The sequence below is a fragment of the Tamandua tetradactyla genome, chromosome 4, assembly GCF_023851605.1.
Source record: "Tamandua tetradactyla isolate mTamTet1 chromosome 4, mTamTet1.pri, whole genome shotgun sequence".
NCBI lineage: Eukaryota > Metazoa > Chordata > Mammalia > Pilosa > Myrmecophagidae > Tamandua > Tamandua tetradactyla.
The window spans coordinates 114,765,280-114,789,006 of record NC_135330.1 but is presented as its reverse complement, the minus strand read 5'-3'; the positions used below and the strand labels follow the sequence as shown (position 1 = coordinate 114,789,006).

At 40.0% G+C, this 23,727-nt stretch overlaps 2 long non-coding RNA genes and 1 other non-coding gene across 11 annotated transcripts in view; 2 read left to right on the top strand and 1 right to left on the bottom strand.

Annotated features, from left to right (window-relative positions):
- Positions 1-23,727, bottom strand: part of LOC143681349 (uncharacterized) — a 173,006-nt gene that overhangs the window by 128,336 nt on the left and 20,943 nt on the right. The window contains exons 4-5 of one of the 6 annotated variants that reach the window (XR_013174554.1): positions 6,937-7,095; positions 4,798-4,954 (exon numbers count right to left, since the gene is read on the bottom strand). The exons of the other annotated variants lie outside the window; for them this stretch is intronic. This is a non-coding gene — a long non-coding RNA (uncharacterized LOC143681349). The remainder of the gene's footprint in view (positions 1-4,797; positions 4,955-6,936; positions 7,096-23,727) is intronic. 6 annotated transcript variants of the gene reach the window in all.
- LOC143681348 (uncharacterized) overlaps positions 7,705-23,727 on the top strand; it is a 56,568-nt gene continuing 40,545 nt past the window's right edge. For 3 of the 4 annotated variants that reach the window (XR_013174547.1, XR_013174548.1, XR_013174549.1), the window contains exons 1-2: positions 7,705-7,941; positions 20,206-20,256. This is a non-coding gene — a long non-coding RNA (uncharacterized LOC143681348). Of the gene's footprint in view, positions 7,942-20,205; positions 20,521-23,727 lie in introns of all 4 variants that reach the window. The other variant, XR_013174546.1, reaches the window with a different exon arrangement.
- LOC143681784 (U6 spliceosomal RNA) lies at positions 18,941-19,052 on the top strand. The gene has a single exon (XR_013174844.1). It is a non-coding gene; the product is annotated as a U6 spliceosomal RNA (small nuclear RNA).

The following is a 23,727-nucleotide window of genomic DNA, read 5'->3' as shown; positions in this document are numbered from 1 at the left end:
GAAAAGCCAATGAAGTTCAGGGTTTCTTTCTCAACTGGAAAGGCATGTGGCAAACATGGCAGTGTCTGCTAGCTTTCTCTCCAGGCTTCTTGTTTCATGAAGCTCCCCAGGGACCCTTCTTCATTTTCAAGGGTCTCTGGTTGTGTGGACTCTGTAGTTCCTGTGGCTCTCTTGTGGCTCTGTCGCTCTCTCTAAAATGCTTTCTCATTTAAAGGAGTCTAGCAAACTAATCAAGAGTTTCCCTTTACAAATGGGAAGAGTCACATCTCCCTCTAATTAAAAGTTAATGCCCAGGGCCACAGTGGCTTAGCAGGCAGAGCTCTCGCCTACCATGCCAGAGACCTGGGTTTGTTTCCTGGTGCCTGCCCAGGCAAAAAGAAAACAAAAAAAGTTAATACCCACAATTGGGTGAGTCACATCTCTGTGGAGATTATCTAATCAAGTTTCCAACATACGGTATTGAATAGGGATTAAAAGAAATGGCTGCCTCCACAAAATGGATTGGGATTAAAATATGGCTTTTCTAGGGCACATAATCCTTTCAAACAAGCATAAGGCCTGATCTTTTTTTCAACTTTCTAAACAGTTCCTATATGGAGTATTGCATGTAGCTATTTTTTAACCAAAATGCACGCTATTAAAGTATCCTTCAATTTCTTCTCTTCATTTTCCTCTTTCTCCTTTTTATATATTCCATGTCTTGCTTTTTGAGGCCTTCAGTGCTGATAAGCATTTCAAAGTGAGTGAACTGGGAAAATAAAAGACAATAATACAACTACAGAGCTAGACATCTAGCATCCAGGACTCCAAGAGAAGGGCATATGTCCCCCTCCACTCATGCCACAGGGGTCAACTTGGTGATCTGGGCTCATTCATTTCCATTTAACTGTATGAAACTACCTGGGGTTGTGAGTTTAGAGATCCCTTCTAACCTGAAGTTGAAATAATAATCTCTGCTTTTTTGGTTAGCATTTACTTTGTTCTTAATAGGCTGTAGTAAAATTTGCTTACTACTGAACTTTGGCCTTCCTGGCACACTTCAGTATGTGCATGTTTAAAACCAGGCAATTAACAATAATTCTGAATTTGTAAAGGAAATCAGGTACAATTTCTGGAAATCATAAAGGATCACATTGTCAGTCTGAGTACAAATTTTTGTCATGCTGCTCACACTCAGAGTGCTTTCTCCCCCTGTGCACCAGACTGAGCTCTGGCCCAGAATCCACCACATCTGCGAGCCTGCTCTAACTAACTCCATCCCACGACAGTTTTTTTTTCTCTCTAGCATCATATCCATCAACAAATTGCCCTTAGAAAAGTTATTAGCCTTGCCTGAGCTTCAGGTTCCTTATCTAAAAGTGTAGATAAAAACACTTCCTTACAGGTTTGGTAAATTTAAATGTGTCCAAATATGTCCCTGTCCAACACATAATAGATAAACAGTAAACGCTGGTGCTCCCTCTCTTCTTTCCTGCACAGGCAAATTTGCATGGAAGATGGGTACACAATGTGGGAACCAAAACTATAAAAGCTTGTTTGGACACAGATCATAGGAAAGAGGGCAATGCTTCAGTGATCTCAGTGAAGAAAGGGGGCTGAAAAGTAGCTGGAGCAGGGCAGCTGAAGGATAATGGAGCTGGCAGCAAAAAGTAATTGGAAAAGTGGGGGAACAGTAGATACACCTTGTTGAGGAGTATCTTATTAATACAGATATAGACAAAGGGAAGCAGAGCACAAAATGACTGCTCATCAACATAGGCGGTCACATGTTTACCTAAGCAGAAACTGATTTCATCTGCAATAAACAGAGGACATTGGTAGGATTTGTACACATATCAAGATGGTGGAGAAGGATTACTGAGAGCATGAATGAAGAGAGGCCCATAACAGTAAGTACAGAGAGAGGATGTATCAGAACCATCAGAGGACAATGGGTAAACCCACTTGATAGTCACCAGAAAGTCAGGAGGAGTCTGATGGCAAAGGCTGTTTTGTAATGTTTGTTTGAGGAGTATGGAATTTATGCTGCAAGCACTGAGGAACTATAAGATACTTTGAGCTGGCATGTAACGAGAGAACTGAAATAGTTGAGCAGCACAGAACTTGGGAAAAGAGTCTAGAGGCTGGAGAAGAAATACGAAGTTCTTACTACAGTGCTGATATGAGCTCATGAAGGCCTCTCCTTAAGTGATAAAACGGGGAAGGAAAGGAAAGGATTTGTGTCCAAGCACTGTCTTCCACAAATACCTGTGGCCATCACTTCTTTTGGATCTTTTTCCACTACCATTATGTGCAGACCACATGTGCTTAAACATGTTTTTTAACTTGACAGATGTTAAAAAATCAATTTAAAAAGGAAAGAATAAATTGGACTTAATTCTAAGGGCTTATTAACAAAAAATTGTGGGGAAATGAACAGGTATGTGCTGCTCAAAGAGAAATCCAGAATATAATTTAATTAACAGGAAGTAGAACATCACAACTGGTGATATTTTACTCAAGAAGCAAAACGCATAACTATGACAACCATTGTGATTTCTCTTGTAAGAACAGAAAGAAAGAAACAAATCCTTCTTTGTTTCTGAGTACATTACTGAGTACATTGTTCCACAAATAGCAAGAGAAATAAGTGAAGAGAATAAAGTGACCTGGGAAGGGAATAAGCCATGGTTCTCTCAGATGAGGAGACAGAAATGGAACTGGGAGACCTACCCCTATCTCGCTCATGGAACCACAGTTTACTCCTCTCTTCACTCTGTCCCTAACATAAAGTGACCAAACAGAGAAGAGATCATGCAACAAAAGAGCTTGAGGAGTATTCTAGTTTGCCAGCTGCCAGAATGCAATATACCAGAAATGGAACAGCTTTTAAAAAGGGGAATTTATTAAGTTGTAAGTTTACAGTTCTAAGACCATGAAAATATCCCAATTACAGCAAATCTATAGAAATGTCCAATCTAAGGCATCCAGGGAAAGATACTGTGGTTCAGGAAGGCTGATGACATTCGGGGTTTCTCTCTCAACTGGAAAGGCACATGGCTAACATGGAGACGTCAGCTAGCTTTCTCTCCAGGCCTCCTATTCCATTTTTCTTCATCTCCAAAGATCGCTAAGGGCTGCATGGGCTCTGTCAGCTCATCATTCTCTCTCCAAAATGTTTCCTCTTTTAAAGGATTTCAATAAACTGATCAAGGTCTACATGGAATGGGTGGAGTCACATCTCTCTCTAATCAAAGGTTAATACCCACAATTGTGTGTGTCACATCTCTATAGAGATGATCTAATCAAGTTTCCAACCTATAGTACTAAACAAAGATTAAAAGAAATGGCTGCCTCCACAAGATGGATCAGGATTAAAACATGGCTTTTCTAGGGTACATAATTCTTTCAGCTGGCATAAGAAGGACTATATAAGGATGGTTTAAGATGCAGAAAAGGATCAAGTGGTAAACCATACACTTTTGGGAAATGGTCACTAAATTTAGAGATTTGAAGAGAGGTTAATATGGTGAAAGGACTGGAAACAAAAGGGTCAGGTCAGCAGTGCAGGAAGTTTCCATGAGGACCCTCTTCCTGAAAAGCCTGATTCTAGAAAGTTTCTATCATTGTGCTTTCATGATTAGGGCTCTATTAGCTAGCCTTTCCTTTTATCTACTATAGATGGTCCAGAGGGTGGTGGAGAGCTGATCTCATCCCCCCAGCCAGTTTCTTAGATTAGACTAGACTATCAAAGGAGATTTATCAAAAAAAACAACTGACATTCCACCTGTACCCCACACTGACCTAGGTATGAAGTCAAAGATGCCTGAGTTGATTTTGATACATAATCCCCAATCCAACAGGACCTTGAAGAAGCAAATGACCACCTTTGGTGTTCTTCATGGTGATGGTTTCCCTTTGAGATCTCAATAAACAATGATTTGCAATCCTAGAAAATCAGCACTGGGGTTTGTAGGAAGATAGTGAACCTTGAACTCCATCCAGGACTGCTTCAAAAGCCCCTCAAAATTTGGGAGGCCAGGATGATGACAGAATTAAAAGGGAAAGTAGAAGAAATTATAAGTATTAGATGGCTAGAAACCAGGTTTTTATACTTCCTAACACACATTTAAAGAGAGGGGGAAGGTAAGGAAATCCCAAAAGTCAGGAAAATATCAGAAAAGTAGCAAAGCTGCTAAGTGGGCCATGCTGCTGTATCCAAGGTTTCCCCTCATCCTTGGAGTGCCTGTCCTTCTCAGGAATTGCCAAGGAAGATGGCACCCACCCTGATCCCACATCAGTGTCACATTTTGGAATTCATTATGTCACTGAGTGGCTGTTGATACAGCATGAGACTGAGGTTGTTTATCAAGAAGTGGCAATGGGTTTGTGATTTAACACCCCATTGCCTCCTGCCACCATTGAGTCTTATCATAGACATTTCTGAGAAGGTGAGAGAAGTTCGAAAGGCCTACTTAGGGACCTAGCCGATGAAATTACTCTCTTTAATCTCAAATCCCAGTTTCCAAGAAGAACGTTAGATGGTTTTTATTTGCTGGAAACTCCTCTGTGCCAAGCTGCAAGCACTCTGCAGCTATCATCTCACCTCATTTTCACCTCCAACCTATATGGATGTTGGGCAGATGCTCATAGCCCTATTTTACATCTAAAAACCTTGAAGCTCAGGGACTCACAGTAAATAGTCCAAAGTCCAAAGCAGAAGAGCCAGGAGTAAATCCAGGTATGCTTCCCTCCAAAGCTCTATTTATTTTTTCCTGCTATGAAACATAATACTTAACCAAGGCAGAAAAAAGATACCTTTATGCAGTTCCTGTGCTTTGTGCATTGTTGGCCTCATTTGGGTCTTTTCTGATCCAAAAGACCACACTCCTCCCACTGTGCAGCTGGCTCTATCAGCTTTTTCTGGGGAAAAGTTTTGGTGTGGCTGGCAGGCCTTCTAAATAGCATGTTTCTGCTGGAAAAAAAATTCTGAGTTAGGAATCCATTTGTACTTTGGACTCAGTCTTTGGCATGAACATTGAGAAGGGAGTCAAATGTTCTCTCTGAAACCTAGAGAGAGACAAGTTTCTGCAGCCAAAGCCAATGTGGCCTTTCAACAAGAAATGCCCCTTTACTGTGTCAAGGGGACATAACCTCTGCTCTTTGCTTAAGTTGCCGCTTTCACTTGGAAAACCCTTCTTCACCTGACCAAATCTTGCTAGGCATTCATTAAATCTCAAGTTGAGGATTTCCCTTTCTAGGAAACCTACCCTCCATACCTCCTGAGTGGGTCCAGGACCTCTCCTCTGAGTTGCCATCACACCCCATGCTTTCTTCTATCATTGTACTTGTCCTTTTGTGGCTTTCCCACTGCTAAACTGTGAACTACTTAGGTTTGGGAATAGGTCTTATTTCTCTAAGAATCCTCAGGGCTCTAAACTCTTAATATATGTTGAATAAATACATGAATGAAGGTCGTCAGTCCAAGCCATTGTGTGGAACGTAGGAGCTAGGACTAGAGTACAGAGGACCAGACACTTCATACCTCAGATTCCAGAAACTTCTCGTCTCCTTCTATTATCCCTCAGACTTTGATCCTTCCACGGCCACTCCTATCAACAATAGCTTAAATGCCTTCAACTATGACCTAGAAACTTCAAAGAATTTCAACTCCCTGATTTATGTGGATGCTTTATTCCAGAAAACAGAACAGAGGGAAACAGAACAGATTGCCAACAGGGAGGAAGAAAAGTGCAGCTTCATAATCTTTCTTGATTAAATTGATTTCAGGCAGGTTTGCTTAAGGATGCTTATGGCTGGGGAAACAAGAATCAAAGGATGCTTCCTTTCCATTAGCTAGTTTATCAGTCAGTGTTGACTCAGCACCAGTGACCTTCTTGAGTTAACACCAATGTTTTAGATGTACAGTTTAGAGGTGGCCCCAAGAATCGTGGCATCAGTGTGAGCTGACACTGACAGAGTGAGAAGGCAGAAATTGGGAAAAAGTCTATCTTCCAACAGTAACATAGAACATTAAATGAATGGGGGCAGGGCTGCCTGCCCCTACTGGGCCTGCCCTCTTCCATTTCCTGTATGCTTCCCCTGGGGCTTGGATCGAGGCCAGGAACTGCTGGGACCACGAAGCCTGGTTATTTATCCACTAGGGCCACTCTCCTTTATTAATCTTCATCCCAAGGCAAACTTCACGTTGCACAGCTGGCTCAGGGTGGTGGAGCAGCCTCCTTCTCACCAAGTTCCAGAATACCCATGCACTGCTGCTGTCCCATCTCCCTTTTCTCCCTCTGTTTGCTTTCCCTGTTTACTCAGGAATTTACTAAACAGTGTGTGAAAAAATCAGGAGGCAGAGTTGATGGCCAGACAGACTCAAGGTTGAAGTCACTGTTCTAGCGCTTAGGCAAGTTGTTTATTCTCTCTGGGCCCTATTTTTCCTATTTATAAAATAAAGCAAAAAATCCCTCTCTTATAGGTTGCTGTGATGCTAAAAGCTATGGTTCTCTACCCTGGCTACACATTCTAACTCTCTGGGGACTCTTAAATGCTGAAGCCTTGGCCCAATCCAGATCAAGTAGGTCTGGAGCTTCGGAGGGTGGACCCAGGCACTAGTATTTTTAAAGCTCCCCAGGGTGATGCAGGAGGGAATACTAGGCTGTGGCACCTGGGTTACATACAGGTAATGTGTGTAACGAGTGATATAGCACCTTCAGAACATAATATGCCATTAATAAATGACACCGACATTACTATTATAACTGTCCTTTATCTTATTTCTGCCAAGATAGTAAATATGACTGTAGTGCTAAAATATCCAAATGGTAAAAACAGTATATATATGTGATTATAAGTAGCCTCTAAACTGCTCAGCAATGATAAGAATGACTTGAAACAGCTCATCAGTTGTGATGATCCAATTCATTAAAAAACATGTGTGCTACTCACTCACATCCCACAGTGTGACCTCTTGTGGGGCACCCTTTGTCTAGCCTGGACCTGTGCCAGTGAAAACATTTCCAGTTGAAGCCCAGTACTCTCACTTCCAAGTAGAGCTGATCTTCTGGGAGGTAGCTGTTCATCTTTGCATCCCAAGTTACCTTTGCCCTGCAGTAAACAGATGATTCAGATTGGTCTGGGAAGGTCAACTAACATGCAGTGCCAGGCCATTCTGTCTGTTGGTTTGGCTTTAGAGACAATGCACTGATGCCTATACAGGAGCCATAAAGTTGGGATTGACACTCTTTAAGGTTATCTTCGTTTGCTCATTTTTTGGCTAAAGGGATTGGTGTTGAGTTATTTCTGGCTATTTTACAGCCCCTACGATAAGCATAATTAGGGTGAAAGGAGTGCAAGCAGCCCTTCATTATCTGAAGCAGTGGATCAAGATTAGTGTGGATAACTGACATCAGTAGACAATCCGTGGGCTCCATTTTACACATTCATTCCCTCCTTTTTTCCAATTAAATATGTTCTGTGTGTTGTCACAGAAGGCAAACTAAAGGTTCTGTCCGAACTTGGGTGATTTTTGAGGAGGGAAGTCAGGGGGTGGGCGGGAAAACCAGCTTTAGTTAGAAGCCAAGTATTTAAATATCTCTGGAACGGGTCCACTTCTTTGCCTCCCCACCACCCAAGCCTGAGCCAGAATCATCAACAGATGATGCTCCAGTGCCTGAGTGATTGCCACAGCACCCTACCAGGCTCCCCACATTCGTGCTTACCTCACATAGCAGCCAGAATGACCCTTTGTGATCACAGATGCACTCAATTCACTACCCAACTTGGAATCCTTCTGCTGCTCCCTATCATTCTCAGGATCAAGCATTGCCCTTCGGCATGACCACCATCTTACTACAGACTGGGGAAGATGCCTCAGCAACTTTCATCTCCAAGCTGCTTTCCCTTCCAGGTCTTGGAACTACATTCTTCTACCTGCCCGGAGCACTTTCTCAGGTATAGCTAATTCCTAGAATCCTGCCATTTTTAGTTTAAACTTCACTCCCTTCAAGAAGCCTTTCTCTCCTCCCTCCCTAAGAGTTCCTGACACAGAAGCCCTCCACACTAAGCTTTTCCAATTCCAACATTTCTTAAGTTTTATTGCTACCACTATTTAACCAGAATTTCAATTCCATGAAGTAATGACTCCATTACATTTCTTCACCATTGTATTCACAGCACCTAGCCAATGAATGCATTTTGAATGAACCCCAAAGGTACTTGCTTAAAGCAGACATTTATGATCCTTTCAGCAGGTTACTAGGAAAATATCAAAGCAAGGAGGTTGACAAAGGAGGAGAATATTGTTCAAAGCAGAAGCAAGACAGGTTAATTCTTCACATAGCAATCAAAAAGTCAAAAGTTGCCTGAATCCCTACAATGTGCAAGGTACAACTTTAGATATTTTATCTATGTGAAATATACAATTTTGTTGGTAATTCTTTACTTGACTCTCAGAAACGGGATACTATTGTTAACAACTCAGAAGAATGGGTCTACTAATGAACATTTACTCAGCAGCCACAGTGGGCCAGGCACAACAACCCTTTGTCTCTCATTTTGTGGATGAAGAAACTGAGAATTAATTGGCCTGGTGCCATGGAACTGGTATTTTGAGACCATATTTAAAACCAAGCACTATTTTCCAGGGCATGCACTATGGTATGCTATCTCCCTGTGGAACTGCCTGCAGAAGAGTTTGTTCTGTTCTGTTTCTGCCTGGAAGAATAATTTGGACAGGGTCCCCCATATTTGCAGGAAAATTCCATGCACTGAGGTTGTGGGATAGGTTCTACTCTGCCCACCCTCTAGGAGGTGGAAAAATTCTTAACACCTGGAACATAAAAGGGTGAAGCTTTATTTCTCATCTTCATGAATTATTTCTGAGGAGTTTATTGTATTATCAGTGACTAAGTAATTGTGGACATGAGGTGATATCAAGGAGTTTCATAAGAGTGGTGTAATATTTAACTTCATTGAAAGGATCTGGAGACCTATGTCTTCTCAGTTTTTCTTAATCCAGAATTGTGCTGATCTGAAAGAACTCTGTGATTTTGGGAAAGTTATCATCAATAAAAGTGGCCACAAAGTCCTCGTGGCAAATGGATTCAAGGAGGCCAAGAGTGTTTTATCTGTTTCTACACCAGTTTCTGGATTTCCATGTGGCAATTCACAGGATGCTCTGACTCTGTAATGTAAGTGAAGAGTACAATGGGAACAATATTGCAGGCCCTACCACTTTAATTAAATTTCATACAAGGGTCATCTGCTGGCTTCTCTTAGTTTTGCATGATGTCTCTTATATTATTAGTCCAGATCTACTGAGCTGGGTCATTAGCCTACTAGTTGTTAAAGACATGCAGAAGGCGTGAGGCTCAGCTGTCAATGATATTGTAATTATTACTATTTATTGGGTAGATGCCCTCTCCCCCATGCTTTTTAGGCCTGTGATCCTGAATTACTGAGGTCATATTGATTTCCAGTAATAAAATCACGAGTTCTATCACCATCTGGAGATAAGTTTTAACGTGATGAACTCTTTCACAAGAGCTTGAATTTGAGAAACAGAGTATCTGTTTAGTATAGGCAGGTCAAGAATGCTATTTCCTCCCTTTGATTATGAAATGCCAGGCTCTTTATATGCTCTTTCTCATTTAATCCTCACAGCATCCTCATGAGTACTTGCTATTATTGTGCCATTTTACAGGTGGGGATACAGAACACAGAGGGTAAATTTGTTTTTTTTGTTTTCTTATCCTCAAATGACCTACCAAATGTTACATAACAAGTGGGTAGTAGAACAGGGATATAAACTCAGACCACTGACTTTAAGGGCTCTTGTGCTTAACCAGTTCCTCTTTCCTTCCCTGTATTATTTTTAATTTGAGTTGTGTTTTTCATAATACTTGTAGCCATGACTACTTGTTCACTCATTTATCAAAAAGATGGTCCTGAGTAAGTACAGTGTATTTTTCAGCATCATTCAATTTCTCATACACTTACTACCTCCTCAAACTCCCTCCACACACACACACATTGCCCACAGATAACCCAGACATAAGAACTTTGATGCATTTTTCCTTCTCATAGGATCAATTTATTCCCTTTCTCATACACACTCACCTTTCCAAGGCTTATCAAGGTAATCTAGAACCTATTAGTTATAAGCCTCTTTGGAAATTAAGGGGACCTTTTTGGAAAGATGGCAATGTCCCTGATAAATGTAGAATCTGGAGGAAGTATAGGTACTCGACAGCTGGACAGATGGTGCTTTTCTCTCCCAGTGTCTGAAACCTTATGGGATTTAATTTCACCTTAGAAATTAACCATGTGATAAATTGGAATGGATAAATGCATTCAATACATCTCTTAGAGCAGAATTTCCCTTCTAAAAATGATGGCAGGCTGTGACAATAATCAGACAGTTCCATATAATGTGACAAGTAGAGGGCATGGAGAGGAATTGACTATACTCCTCAGGGTATGTGTTAGTGTCAGACTCAGCACCTCCCTGCTCTCTGTTCCTGTTTCCTCTGAGGAGAGGGAATCTCTCTTCTATGTCTGTGCTAGTCACAAAAACAAGATTTCATTACTGTCAGCTGAGTCGTGTAGTCAGGAGAATTAGACCCTGTGAAGTTTAGTTTTCCTGCCCTTTGCCTTCTTCCTCTCCCTAGAAACATGGACTCTGCAGAAACCATCAACAGACCCTTGCACCATGTGTTCTCAGTCTTCCAAATAGGTTATTTCTGTTGTTCGTGGCTTTTGACTCAGCGGAAGATGATGCTGTACCTCTGCAGCTATTTAGTTTCTTGAGTATTGTTTATAAAATACAGACTACAGGGCATGATCCATGACAGTTAAAGAGGCTCAGTCTCTATTTTAACTGGCAGAAGCAATGCTGACTGTTACCCCAGGAAAAAAAGAACCTAAAATATCTCTGCTGGTTTTCATTCCTTGATTCATGAAGTATTATTTGAGTGGGTCTCTATGGGCAAAGTTTCATGTAAGCGGCTATGGAGATTAGGTATAGGGCTAACATAAGGCAAGTAAGGCATTTGCCTCAGATGCAAAATTTAAGGGGCCTCCAAAAAACTCAATAACTAAGATATATAACATTTTGATGCAGCACTTTTAAAAACTATAAATTAATGCAAAAAAATTTACAATGAACAAGATATCAACATTTCAATAAAGAGAGGCTCACTAATAAGGCTGTGCCCAGCCTTAGACAAAAAGAAAAATCTGAAAGGGAAAGGGATCGTCAAAGGACAAAATTGAGATCGTCTTTATTTAAAATTTTGAGTATTTCATTCATTAAGGATAGTTTTCTTTCTTTTTAAAAATATTGCATTAAAATATTATTAGTCTTGGCTGAGATTTTTTTTTGGAGGGAGGAAGGAGCTTAAATTTGTATCTGAGACAAGCCTTAAATCACCTCCTCCTAGTCCTAGTCCTGATGGGTATATTGAAAACCTGCCCTTTGGAAGATTATAGTAATAATAAGAATACTAAGTGCTTTTAGCAACAGACAGGTGATACAAGGCAAAATGTGATAAATGCAAGGAGAGAGGCTATGGATAAAAGTTTACAGGATCTCAGGGGAAAGAGTGCTTCTTTTCAGCAGTGGGAGTCACTGAAGACTTAGGAGGATGTTGGGTTTAAACAGTACCTGGCTATGTTCTGGCTGGAGATTAACAGAGAGAGGATGACAGAAACCCAATCAAGCTTTAAGTGAAGAAAGAGGCACTAGTAGGTCGGTATAATAAGGGAAGGAAATTCATGGGCTATAAATTGAGAAGGTTGCCAGGTGTTTATGAAAGGGTATGTTTATTCAGAGCAGAGCTTGTCCCTGAGTCTTTGCTATAGCAAAGGAGGAAGCCCTGAAAGAGGCCGATTCATTTTACAACCACCACATATAAACAAGACCCTTCTTTCCAGTTCTGTGGCTAGAGACAGAAGCCAGTGTGGAAATGCGTGAATAAATCATGCCTGTGAATAGTAAAGGAGGTGCCTTGTACCTAAAAGATACCTTTATTCACCATATTAATTCTCCCCTCAAAGACTGGTTTCTTCCTTGACTAGCAACATTCCATATTGGTCAAAATCCATGTAAATGTCCACACCAATGATGAAATTGTGATGTGGAAAACCAAACTGTCAAAAGCCACAAGGACTGAAAACAGGAAAAAGCATGTATTCAGAGCCTCCCAACAAATATCTGAGAGAGGTTTTAGTTCTGAATCCTATAATTCATTTGCCCCCCCCCATCCTTTAGTTACTATTAACTGCCTTTGATTTATTGGGCTCAGAAAGAGATTTCAGGGGGTGCTTTGACCCAGTTCTCTGTTTTGAACATGCTGAGTCATTTGTGAATCTACAACAGCCCAGCCTGTCAAAGAGAAGTGCTCACTATGCAGGGACCACACATGATTTCAGAGGGAAAGGAGGTGTATAATATAATTCATGGTGATCACCTGATCCACAAAATGGTATATGGCTACCATAAGCAATTATTTGTTAAATTATCAAATGAATACCACAAAACCTGTAGTGTATATTTTTCTAAAATTAGCTCACCATCACATAGTATTTAATTAGGAAGGAGAGAAATAAACCATCTGAAGGGTAAATCAATGGCATATTACTCCCCCAAAGATGTTCACATTCCTTTCCCAGGAGGAACAGTGATTTTCGCCACCAACCCCTTGGATTTATCGCCCATATCATTAAAGTTTTTGCCTTACCCAGAGACTCTACTTTCTCAGAAAACCAAATGATCAAGTTACCAGACCAGAAAACAACTTCTTTAAAGAATGAAAAAGTTGGGGGCTGAAGTATATTGATTGACTCACTTTAAACAGAGTGACAGGAAACAGTTTATCATGGACTCAGAGGAACATTGGAAGGAAGAGTAGACATTACTGGGTCCGGTGGCTTTAGGACACTTCTCAGGAGTGGAATTCTTTCTCCTGACCCTGTTCTACCTGCTTCCTCAGTGTATATCAAGTACTATTTTCTAGCACTTGCTCAGTAGTGAGATTGGTAAGCCCAGAACAGAGGCCATGTTATGTGTGTTCCGTAAAATCAGCAGAGCTTTACTCTAATAGGCATGCCACCATATTATTTCAACTCTATGAAATTTCCTTGGCACCTGTGCTGGTTTGGAGCTATTATGTGCCCCAGAAAAGTCATGTCCTTTAATCCTCATTCAGTATTGCTGGGTGAGATCTTTCTGATTGTTTCCATGGAGATGTGTCTCCACCCATTCAAGGTGGGGTTGCTTACTGGAGCCCTTTAAGAGGGAACCATTTTGGAAAAAGCTTTAGAACCACCAGAACCAACAGAGTCCTCACAGCCAGAGACCTTTGGAGATGAAGAAGAAAAACACCCCTGGGGAGCTGCATGAAATAAGAAGCCAGGAGAGAAAGCTAGCAGATGTCACTGTATTCCCCATGTGCCCTCCCAACTGAGAGAGAAACCCTGAATTTCATCAGCCTTTCTTGAGTGAAGGTAACCTCTTGTTGGTGCCTTAATTTAGACATTTTCATGGCCTCAGAACTGTAAACTTGCAACTTGTTAAATTCCCCCTTTTAAAAGCTGTTGCAGTTCTGATATATTGTATTCTGACAACTTTTACAAACTAAAACAGCAGGTATTTGGCCAAGTCCCCCTCCTAAGGCAATGGTGGAAATGCAACTGAATGAAGTCATGAAAGAAGTATTGGATAAAAGCTGTAAAGGTGAGCGGGCCATGGTGGCTCAGCAGGCAAGAATGCTCGCCTGCCATGCCAGAGGACCCTGGTTCGATTTCCGGTCCCTGTCCATGTAAAAAAGAAAAAAAAAAGTTGTAAAGGTCAGATTTGCTAGGTGCTACCCAAGCACCAGCAGGGTTCATGAAAAAGAGAGTTCCAACAGGCAGAGGAAGGGAGAAGGGCTGTCCAGGTGATAGCAACAGAGTCAGTAACGGGGGAAATTTAAGACTTGTTAAGGGAAAGGTCTGCTCTGTAGTTTACAAAGAACAATGACCATGAAGAGGCATAATGGAGAAATGGGGCAGAGCAAGATTATGAGTACTGGACCAAGGAGCTTGGACTTTACCCTGTGTCATGCCTAAAACCAGATCTTAGGCACCTACTGCATGCTATAAACTATGGGACATGTTGAGGATACAAATGTCTTAGAGTAGGGGGAGAGATGTAAAGAAAGTATCATAAGTACTATGATCAAAATCTGTATCAGAAACAATGGATAATAAATAGAGGTGGTCAACATCTATGGAGCTTAAGAAAGCCTTCAAGGAGGAGGTAGCAGGCAGCACTGAAGGTTTTGGAAAATAGGGCTATTTGGCCAGGAACATGATTAGACCTGAATTTTAGAAATATTGTCCTCACTGTATCTTGTGGCATGGTTTGGAGAAGAAATATTGTCCTCACTGTATCTTGTGGCATGGTTTGGAGAAGGGGACAATTCGGGACAAGGATCCCAGTTGAGAGGTCAGTATCGTGTTCCAGGAGAGATACTATGAGAGAGAGAGCAGGATGACAATGGCAGGAAGGATGGAAGGGAAGACGTTAATGAATTTGGCTGGTCTATGTGTCAGATCAGGTCATGTGCTGCATAGCAACCACAAACAACAAAAGTCAAATCTGCATAATTCACCTATGAGGCCAAAGTTACATTTCTTCTAATGAAAGAGTATCACTGTGGACAGATATAATCCAAACACTCTGACTCAGAAAACTTTCTCTATCCCTGCAATAATGAACGGTCATATTATCCACTAAATCCTAAATAATGACTCCTCTTTCTAAATACGTCCCTTTTAAATTCATCTCCTGATATGTTGACTAAGTACCTTTACTAATCTTTCCACTCTTTGTTTCCAAGGTAACTAAATCTTTCCAAAGAAGTTTGAGGGGGAGATGGGGTAGTAATCTTCAAATATTTGAAGATTTAATCATGAGGCTTAGATATAGTCTATGAAATGGGAAAATAAACCTTACTGCTTTTTGACCTCAAGGTTTACTATTCATAAAAAGGATTAAAAAATGAAATAAATCTTTGAACTACCCTATATTCATCACACATACATATTACATCTCAGAGAGTAAGTGGAGAAAGATACTGTTAAGAAATTAACCTGAAGAGAGGCTCAAGGTAAAGGTCAGTGAAGCTTGTGGAAGTACTCAAAAGTGGATGGATTTAGGAGCAGACTTTTTCTTCTTTCTATGTAAGATGAAGGTGATTCCTTCATCCCAGTGATCCCGAAGGTAGGCTATAATCAGATCCGTGAATGGGATTTATACCTAAAATGATTATCTTTAGTTTGCTAAGGCTACTATAACAAATGTCACAGGAATTGATTATCTTACACTTTTGAAGGTTAGAAGTCCAAAATCAAGGTAACTGGCAGGCCATGGTTTTTCTGATGTCTGTTGTGTTCTGATGGCAGCTTGCTGTCAATTCATAACTCAGACTCTGCCTCCGTTACATGGCTGTCTGGCTTCTTCTATCTCCTCTCCCTCACCCTATTATTGTGCCAATTTCCTCTGTTTATAAAGTCTCCAGTCATATATGATTAAGGTTCACCCTGATGCAGTTTGGCCTCATTTTAAAAGAATCTTCTAAGATCCTATTTTCAAATAGGCTCACATCCGCAGGGCAGGGGGGTGGGGGTGGGTGGGAGTGAGGGATGTGGGAAGGGGTTGGGAATTGAACATGTATTTGTAGGGGATATGATTCAATCCATAACAATTGTACATCTGTACCTAGTAGTAACTCAATTATTGTTAATAGGACTGAATTTTGAGAGAGATTTCAGATAAATACCAAGAAAACCTTCTAAACATTAAGCTGTCCAACCATGATGATGATAAGAAAAGAGCCCTTTAAATATCTTTTTCTTCTTCGACATCATCATCAATAACGACAATGCAACATCATGATCAAGATTATCACTTCATGAGAGACACTGTACTGGAAATACAGGGAATAAGATGTATTGACTACCAAGGGAATTATAATTTAGCGTGTTTGCATGAGTGCGTGTATGTGTCCATAGTAGGGTAGGGCAGGGGTAAGAGACAAGAGAACAAGAGATAATAATGAAAATTTGAAATGCAACAATTTCTGTCCATTTGATGGTAGATGAGTTAAAAGGAAGAATGATTTCATTTGATTGAATCAGGGGAGATTTTTTGGAGAGAGATGGAAAGGACCTCAAAGGATAGATAGAATTTTAATAAATAAGGATGAGGAATAGATGAGCAAAGGGAAACAACAGGCAACAATGTTGCATTTTACTTTGGCTGGGACAGAGGGTATGTAAAATAGAAAATGTGAAAGCTTATTAGGATCTTGTGGCAAAGAACCTCAGAAGCTGCAGTGAATGTTTGCATTGAGCCTGGATAGCGATTTAAGGGTTTTTTTGTAATAAAATGTTAGGATACAAACTGCATTTGGGCAGATTTATCTGACAACAATGAAATGAAAAGATTATAGGGGAAAGAGGAAAGAGTCAGGGAAACAAGTTAACAGGCAGCAGTACAGAAGTAAGATAATGACTATCTGAACTTAGAATGGAGAAAAAGGGACAGATATGAGATAAATCACCAAGTGTAAGCGAAGGCATTTAAATAGCTCTGAGATACCCAGCCTGGACAACGGGAGGTAATACAGTTCTATTGATGGAAATAGAAGGAAAGGAAAGTCACAAACAAAAGAAAAGGGTGCAAAAGAGAGGAAAATGCAAAAGAATTGAGATTTTGGAAATGCACTAAAATGTACACCTAGAATGCCTGCTTCATATAGATTTTAAACTTTTCAACAACAACTCTTTGGTATCTTAAATTTAGTTAATTACAAATAATGTTGGAAGTATAGAAGTTAACAGATGATGTATTATTTTATATCAATGAGTATGGATTCAATGTGTTTAATAACCACAAAGGTATTCACTTGCATTTTGATAGTTGTTCTTAAGCGGAAGAGAAAGGAATGGAAGTTAAGCAAATTTATGATACCCTATGTTTGCCCTTGGGAGTGTATCATGCACGAGAACAAAACATGCCATTTATTTGACACTTGAAAAGTCAGAGAACCATTAGTTTAGGTGATTAGGGCCTGCACACTTTTATGAATAGTGTCAGTGTTGAGTGAATCCATAAGAAATAATCTGAACTTAATTCAGGCCACTCACAGCTGTTTGGGCTCTTTGGGTTCTGCTGCCTGCATGACAATTACTTGGAAGTACCAGATCTTCTGCCTCTTTCTTACTCATGTGTAAATGAATGATTAGTATCTCATAATACAATTAATTTCACCCTGGCTTGGAATTGAATTTCATCTCAGTTCACCTTCAACCAACGGTAGCAAATTACCAATCAGGAACATGGGTTTTGGAGTGAAGCAGTCCTAGGTCTGAAGCCTGTTGCCAATCTTACCTGTGAGAATATGAATAAGTTACCTAGTCTCTCTGTGCCTCAGTTTCCTTATCTCTAAAAAGAGGATGACAGTACCATCCTCAGAAGATGATTGTGAGGATCGAAAGGGATGACTTGTGTCAGATATCTTGCATGGTGGTGACAATGGGAGGTACACAACAAAGAAGGATTCTCTTGTACCTCCCCAATCTGTCCCCACTCACCCCACCCCATACACAAGTAAAATGCTGAAAAGCTGCTGCTAAAATGTGCTTAAAATCTAAATGAATGAAGATGGCATACTGGGTATACATTTCAAGAAAAACAATTCTGCATTTTTTTTCTAAATCCACTGTTCATGTTGTTTTTAAGATGCAAGCAAGTAATAGAGCAGAAATTGAGAAAAAAAAGACTTCAGACACACTAACTCAACCCCAATACTTATCCTGTGTACTTTCTGCTCAGAGATGAGCTGTAATACTATAGAAGATGTAGCACTAATCCTTGAATGAAGTATAATCGATAATTATGATTCTTGTATTAATTTACATAACAACGAGCCATAAAGGCATCTGCTACCAACCAGTGATGTGACCTTGGGCAATTTATTTATCTTCCTTGGTCTCAGGTCATCAACTGAGAAAGTAAGTTAATAATAACATCATTGTTATAAAAATTGAAATAACATATATATAATAAATATAATATAATAAATTGAAACAATGTAGGCAAATTTCCTAGCATACAGTCCCCTTCAAAGCTTCCTGTGGTAGGACAGGATAATAATAATTCAGACTCTGAATGTGCCAGTGCTATTCTAATGTTCAAAGCTCATTAACACACTTAATCTGCTCAATAACCTATGAGACAAGACCTATGCATATCTCCTCTTACAGAAAAGGAAATGGCAGCACAAAGAAGTTAAGGAACTTTCATAAAGTTTACTAGCTAATAAGTGGACTCAAGTCCAGAGATTGGTTCCAGAGGCTGGGATCCTATGTTCTATGGCACTTGTTAAATTTGGATTCATGAAATTAAGATTTTTAGATTATTCCATATGTCCTCATCGATAAGTTTTTGTGAAAGAAGTCCAGAATCTCTTTCAACAGAGTCAAAGTGCTGGATGCAAGTTTAAAATTTCTTTTGGTTTGGCCTCTTTTCCCAGGTAATAATACTAGACCAAAACCGAGTCAGATAAATGGTTGTCCAGTCACCTTCCCCAATTTTGCTAAACATCTTAACCAAAATATAAAGGAAAAAAAAAAATCTATCCTTTTGTTATCAGACAAAGGCAATGGATTCTTTTTGCCCGATGTGCTCAAATGACCAATTCCTGAGACACTGGAGTTTCAAAGAGAGAAATAGTTTATTACTACGTGCACAGCTGGAGAGCAGATGACCTATCGGCCCAAAATCTGTCTCCCTGAACTGCAGCAATTCTGATAGCTTTATTAGAAAAAAAGATGGGTAGGGTTTAGAATAATGAACACAGTGGGCCCAGATGATGTAATTAGAGGTGCTCTAATTACTAAGCATGTGCTCGCTTCGGCAGCACATATACTAAAATTGGAACGATACAGAGAAGATTAGCATGGCCCCTGCACAAGGATGACACGCAAATTTTTGAAGCAAATAATTAAAAATTATTATTTTTTAATTTCTTTTCTTTCTAAAAAAATATGGAACGCTTAGTAATACATGTGCAGATTGATTATATATGCTTAGTTACAGAATGCATGTAAGAAAATGGCAGTCTTAATATGATGATGGGCATGACTTTAGTATTATAATGGGCTATAGGTGACTTGTAGGTTAAAATCTAAGCTACTGCGCATGTTAGGTGGGGCCCACTTTGGTAGATCCAGTCTCGATTATCAAAAAAATTTGGCCATGGGGTGGGTTGGTCATAGACTGACCCAAGACCCTTCACTAATAAACATTAGGGGCTGTCTTTAGTGATTACAAGACTCTAAAGTTGAAAAACTGGATAAATGGGTACAAATGAAGGTTAGTCACAGGTTTTTACAATCATAGGGGGAGAAGCTAAAGGCCATACAATTAGTATCAGAAATCAAGGCAGCTGATTACAATTTAGAGGTTTCAGGTATTTCCCTCTGTCTACTCCAGTATACCAGAAAACAAAAAGGAATGTTTATATAATGACTCAGTAATCAAAATCATCCTTAGATCCTAATTTCTTGTTTACACTTTGGAGTCTCAAATGAATCTGCCTCACTCCCCATCCTAGGTTCTGAGACTCTTTTATCCCTCCTACCTCTCCGGATTCTGGATGGATAAGGAAGGTGTGCCTTTTTTGATATTGCTGCTTAAGTTCCATTGAAATACTGAATCTGTGTATCAACATAGGCATAATCTAACTGTCCACTATGGACTTTCTCTATTATGTTGATCTGGATACAGAAAACCCAGCTCCTTCCCTTGATTTTCACACATTCACACACAAATACATACCCACCTACCCATCCACACACACACATACAAATATGTATTTGTATTTGTACAAGTATTTATAAATACTTTGTTATGTTTTATATGTACTTTATATCATTTACTGAAGACTTAGATAAACAGAAGGGTTTATATCACAGCAACGCAACCAAGTAAAAAATATTTCAAATTGAGTATCATGTAAATATTTTTTTCCATCAACCAGGGCCACAACTGCAGGGAGTAAAGCATCTCTGTGAATTACCAACCTTAGCAATTAGGAGACAAGTTCTAACATCTCTTCTTAATTTTCCTCATGAAATCAGAGACATTGTCTCTTGTTTTACTTTCAGAAACCCAGACTGCAGGATTTATTCCACCCTCCAAGGATGGTCTGCTCCTAGGTGAGGAAGCTGTTTTTAAATTTTCCCAACTCTTGAGGACACTAGCTCAAGGTGAAGAAACAAGAGGAGAGGCAAGAAAGGCGGTCAGCTGGGATGGTGCTCAGCACAGCAGTGGGTGGGAAGGAAAGTGCTGGTAAAAGGAGAGACAGCACTGAGGGGGTGCCACTGGAAATGAATCAGACAAGGGATCATGGCGAAGAAAGACCCGGGAAGTTTCACTCAGCCGGAAGGCCTACTAAGGAAAACTTGGAGTCTGAAAATTAGGTTTGTGTCTACTAAGTGATAACCCCTGTTTTATACATTGTCAAGGTGCAGCAAGCTGCCATTTTTCTCTTCTGTATTTCTTTTGCATCATGATCAGCATTTTAAACAAAGATTTAACTCCAAGCATCAGGTAGTTGTTTGGAAAATAGACTGATTAGAAAAGCCTGGACCCTGACCTGGAAAACTTTTGCAATTTTTTCCAGAGGTGTGTGCTGATGCTCCCAGAGCTGCTCTGTTAGATAACTTTAAAGCAACTGTTAAATCCATTTATCTTGAATTCATCCCTACTATTGGGATAATGAAGTAATAGGAATTAGGGAAATTCAATTTTGCCTGATACATGGACATTTCTTTGGCACACGAAATAAATGTATTTGTAAAAGTTAATAATGGCCCAGGAGACATACATTCACAAAGCAGAAAGACTTTCAGCCTACAAATTCTGCCAGGCCTAGGAATGCATGCCATGGGGGTGGTCAGGGAGAGCAGGCAAGGGGGTGCCTGGAGGAGGGTCCAAAATGCTGTGAAATCAGTTTCTTCTCATGGAAATCATTTGCCATCAAAGAAAAATTATATTTTCCACTCATTTAATTATGTGGACTTTTTTTTTAATTAAATGGACTAAGAGGCTCGGAGCCAACATCTACAGAGGAGAAATCTCAGACTGTACTGTTTTCTGCCAGCCTGTACTTCCTTGAAAACAGACACTGGACTATGGAAAATGTGGTGAAATTTTGAGTGCTTGTGCTAAAGGGAAAAACACCTTTTCTTTCCTTTACATTGGCAAGCCACACCTGGCAAGGCGAAGACCAGCTGAGTGAAAAGTCGCTTGTACAGAATCCAGCTGAGCTATCAGTTGAGCTCAGTAAGTAGGGACTTGGAAACAAAAAAATCTGGAGAAAAGAATCTCCGGATTAAGATATATTTCTGGTGTCAGGATATACATTTCCATTTTTTTAGAACAGACAAGAAGTAGCTTTCTTTGTTTGCAAAAAATATCTCAATATATACAATTTTATTTTACATTATATTAATGTCTGGTGCACAATGTGAGAAAATTAAACGTAGTGAGAAACATTCTCTATGAAGTAGTAAATATTTGCTCTAAAATTTCCAATGTGATGCCAGTCCTTTGTGAAGCTGAGTAGGAAAGGAGCCAGGAAGATAGAGATATCTAATATCTCCTATGCCTTCTCTCTACTTCAGCCAGAAAGGAGTTTATGTGTAGTTCTTTGCTAGATTCTGGAACAGGTGTCCCCAGGTGGGAAACAAAATCTAATTATGCGGAAGGAAGAAAGTTCTACTTTTAGGTTTTCTACATGGCTTTACTCCAAAATTGTTTAACTTCTTTGGAAACAATGTTCTATTTGAAAAACAGAAATGCAGATGCTTCCTAACAGACCCTCATTGTCACATCTTGAAATTGTATTCAGAAAGGTGAAATAGAGTGTTTCTATCTGCCTGGAGAGCTGACCACCCCCTTTCCTAGCACCTGAGTCAGCACATAAAGAAGGCTGCCCCAAAGGCTTCCCTAACTCTAAATTCCCTAGTTAACTTCTGCACCCCTTTAAACAGCTAACAAGACGACCCTTGTTCTGTAAATCCTGTTGCCTTTTGCCAACACACACACACATACACACAAAAACACAACTGTAGGGCAAATAAATCTTTCCAGAGAAAATAGATTCCTTTCCAAGTCACTCAACTGTACTAAACTGGAAAGGGAGAAATGTTATTTTTCCAGGGTGAAGGGAAAACAAGATTTCTCCTTGTTTACCCTGTCTAGCTCATTTCAAAAGAAGGTCAGTTTAATGCCTTCATTAAAACAAAACAAAACAAAAATCCCTCAAGTGTTGTTTCTTGGAAGACACTTGGTTTCATTCAGGCAGAGAATCATACATTGCAGCTACATACTTTTTCTCTTTAACCTGAGATAAACACGGCAGGGCTTAATTCTCTGCTGCTTTTGAGTTGTTGAAGTGTTGGGAGTGGGAAGGATGGAGGGTGGGGACAGAGTCTGGTGATGTGGGATTCTGTGCTATTGGTCAGCTCCCTATGGCCAGCCTGAGTCCCACCCAAATCACTGAGCAAGAAAAACTGAGCTTATGAATCGATCCTCACATCATTCAAAGCCACATACACTTTCCAGGCTTAGTTTTGCCTAAACTCCCAATCTTTTGAGGGCCTGGACCATCCCCAAGGTGAGTGAGAAAACATGTAGTAATGAAGCGCCTGGCTGAGGAGCATGGATAGAATCTAAATTGGATGCAATATTCATTTCCAGGTCACATTTTTTTGTTTCCCTGTTGTGTTCTTTAGAACTTATTGGAGTAAGTCTCAAGAGAGTCCTAACTATGATCACATTACCTAGAGACTAAAGAATCTGGCTTTCTAGCTCTTTAACATGAAAATAGAGAGAGCATCTAGCAGATAGTTATTACTCAGTAAAAATTTGATGGAAAAAAAGAGTTTTTTAAAATGCTAGATTTAAGTTTTAAAAGAATCTTATTATAAAAATTTTCCCTACATAATAACTTCAAGAACTAGAGAATAATAGCCTTGGAGGTGATCTGAAAGAAGTTTCTGGCCACCCTCCCACCCAAAGCAGGAGTTCCCTGCATGTGGACACATTATTCCAGAAAAGACTGGGGAGAAAGGTAATTATTTCATATACTCTGATTTGTTGCAAGCATTGTTAATTCTTGTCTTATACAATTTTTGACTGCCATGAGCTTATGCAATTTTATTTATTTCTTCTTGGTCTCATTTCAAACAGATTCCAAATTGAACGGTCTTAGACATAACCGCTTTACTGTTGTGGCATGTGAGCAGACTTCTAATGGAAAAACATGCCCCTCTCCTTCCCATTTGTTGAAGGGCTGGTGTGTTTGCGAACCTTTCAGGTGCTGGAAGGGTGTCTTAGTTTGCCAAGCTGCTATGACAATTACCATATGTAAATTAGCTTAACAACAGGAATTTATTATATCATAGGCATTTCCTGTCTCTCAGTTTCGGGTGATACTATACATAGTTTCAGGATTTTAGAAGTCCAAAATCAAAGTGCCAGTGAGACCGTGCTTTCTCCCCAAAGTCTGTAGCATTCTGGTGCTGGCTTGCTGCAATCCTAGGTATGCCTTGGCTTCCTCCTTCCCATCAACTGGGAATTTCTCTCACCTTTTTCTGCTCTTCTAGTTTCCACTGAGTTGG